Raw genomic sequence first — 2,505 nt, 5'->3', positions numbered from 1 at the left:
AAATCTTATCCTCAGTGACTGGTTCACGTCTTCCCTCTTCTCTCCTACATTAGGTAGTCATAACTAGGAGGGTGCATTGGTTTCTTACGGTGGCTGTACCAAACAAACATGTATTGTCTCACAGTTCTGTCAGCTTAGAAGTCTGAAATCAAGATGTCCGCAGGGCCTTGCTCCCTCTGAATCCTCTAGAGGAGGCCTTCCTGCCTCTTCCATCTTCCGACAACCATTGGCTTGTGGCTGTATACTCCAATCTCTGCCTCTGTCCATGGCTTCTTCTCCCTGTGTGTCTCCGTGTCTTCCCATGGCATTTTCCTCTCTGTGTCTCTTCTTATAAGGACACCATTCACATTGGATAAGGGCCCACCCTAATGACCTTGTCTTACATCTGTAAAGACCCTGTTTCCAAATAAGGTCACATCTGTAAGTTGGGGGTGGGGGATATTAGCGCTTCAACGTATTTTTCTGGGAAACAATTCAACTCGTGACAGAAGTGATCCATGGAATTTAGGCAAACTAAGCTGGGGGTGGGGAAGAAGACAATGAAGGGCAGACATAAGTGTAGGGAATATGTGATGATTCACATTTGCAAGCATCAGAAGACTTTTGGGGACATCAACCTTAAAGGTTTCTGCTGAAGTAGTTTCTGTCTTTCCTTGACCCTTTTTCAGGCTGTAAACATCCCATTTCCAGACTCTCCACAAAGCATTTCATCTCCCTGAATCTGGGCTACTGAAGAGTAAGTTAACACTCACTTCTATCTGCCAGGGACTGTGGTAAGTCCTGACTTGCTTTCTCTTGTTTAATGTTGACAACCCCCTTGGGAGGAAGGACCTATTGTACACTGAATTTTACATGAGAAACTGAGGTTCGGACGGGCTCATAACTTCTGTGTGCCCAAACTGGGATTCATAACCAGTTCTAACTTGAGAGAAACTCCCAGGAGACCCATAGGTACCTTGCATCAATTCTGTGTGACTTAAGAGGGCAGAACTGTGATGCATGAGTAGAAGTTACAAGGAGAGGCAACAATTTGGGCTACAGTTTAGGAACATTTTCTCTAATGTTTAGACCTCAAATTCTCCAGTACTTAGAATTAATAGTTTTTCCTGATGTGGCTCTTTTTGCCACTAGAGATTTTCAGGCAGTGGCTGCTAGTTTGGATTCCCAATGCCCTTCCCAACTTGACCCTACTCTTGAGGGATACTTTGAACTCTCTGGCATATTGCCTCTGATAGGAGCTATCTGCACATAAATGTGTTTTTCTGAGAAGAGGTCCCTTAGCTTCTCTGAGCCCTAGGAGATAGAAAACCAGGAGCCTAGCAGCTCCCTGATCAGGACCGGGGTTAGGAGCACTGCAGCCTAAGACAGGGAGAAGGATTTGCTCTCTGGGCTGCTATTTCTTCTGCTCGGCTCCTGATATTTCAGTGGCGAAGGTTTTGGCCAGCGGCTGGACTTGTGGCTGAGCCTGTCTTCCTCAACTCCGCTTCTCCGTGGGGTACTACTGCCCAGCCCCACATCTCCTCCGTGCAGCATACTGGCTGCTGTCCGTGCACGCCGACCTCTGGCCGCCAACAGGAAGGTGATGAAAACCAGCCTTGCCCCCCGCACCCGCCCGCTTCCAGAGCTTTGAAATAAACTTTAGCTGTTCATCCCGAAGAAATTGTACTTCCCAGTGACGCTGCTCCCGTGCCTCAACCAGCCCCTGCTGGAGAGCAGTTTCACTTTGTGGGGAGTCACTGATTATGCGGGACCTGGCAATATGGTCCTCTTTCCTCTTAGCGGCTCTATTCTAAATATGTCTTCCTTCCAGATCGTAGATGCAGGTGTATCTAGAGGGCATTTGGTTTGCCCAAAATAGCACTTAAGTCCACGAGGCAGGAAAGAAACTCTGGCATTAAATGAGCTCACACCGTCTCCAGACTCCCAGTCATTGTCCCCTCTGACCCTCACAACGCCCAACTGCTAGAGGAGGCTTTGCGCCTCACATCCGACCTTCCTCATCTTCAGAAATGAAGACACTGAGAAAGGTCAGGGGACTTTCTCTCCATGGTCCAGTAGCTAAGACGTAAAGGAGTCGGGAGAGTCAGGATTTGTACCCAGGACTTCAAGGCCATCTCTTTCACTGAAGCTCTCCAAGAAGGATGAGTTTGGAGGCTGAGGACCTGAGCTCCTTTTCTCTCGCTTTCACTCACCCGCTGCAAGGCTGCAGGCTCCCTGGGGGCAGGCGCCAAGGCCGCCCCCGGCGGGACCCGGTACCAGGCAGGCCCCCGGGATGGCGGACTGGGCCAGGACCGAAGCCGAATCCTTCTTTTGCAGAGGAGGCTCTGAGCCTGCGGCATGGCTAAGTGTGGACCTCGCTCGCTACCCTGCGAACGTGTTGGGTCAAGCTGTAAGCCCAGAAGTGGGGCTGGGCCGGGTCTGAGGCTTCCAGCTCTGGACAGCTTAGAAGCCCGGCGGGGGCGGGCGCAGCCTTAGAGACCTCAGGCGCCGGCCTCGCTGGAGCCG

Source organism: Mandrillus leucophaeus, unplaced genomic scaffold (assembly GCF_000951045.1).
Source record: "Mandrillus leucophaeus isolate KB7577 unplaced genomic scaffold, Mleu.le_1.0 Scaffold317, whole genome shotgun sequence".
Lineage (NCBI taxonomy): Eukaryota > Metazoa > Chordata > Mammalia > Primates > Cercopithecidae > Mandrillus > Mandrillus leucophaeus.
Note: the sequence above shows the minus strand (reverse complement) of the source record.